This window comes from Halyomorpha halys, unplaced genomic scaffold (assembly GCF_000696795.3).
Source record: "Halyomorpha halys isolate HHAL.00 unplaced genomic scaffold, Hhal_1.1 Scaffold292.1, whole genome shotgun sequence".
Lineage (NCBI taxonomy): Eukaryota > Metazoa > Arthropoda > Insecta > Hemiptera > Pentatomidae > Halyomorpha > Halyomorpha halys.
In genome coordinates, this window is record NW_027107421.1 from 347,293 (window position 1) to 347,585 (window position 293).

Consider the following 293-nt stretch of genomic DNA (forward strand, 5'->3'; position numbering starts at 1 on the left):
AATCAATTTATTTTAGCAAATATCATGAAAACTACTACTCCTACGAAGATAAACATTATAAACTACTTTATAGCTCATTAAACTAGCTTTAATTTGAGTGCAAACAAACATCTGAACGTCAAATGGTTTTTGAGATATAGATTTTTCAAAATAAATTCACTAACTACTGATCTTTCAGTACGTAGTTGTTATGACATTTACCAAAATAAATTAACAGGATGATGATTTCTAGTTGTTCGAACTAACGTTCTGGCTTATAAAAATCGGGGTGTAACAACTTCTCCTCTTGGGAT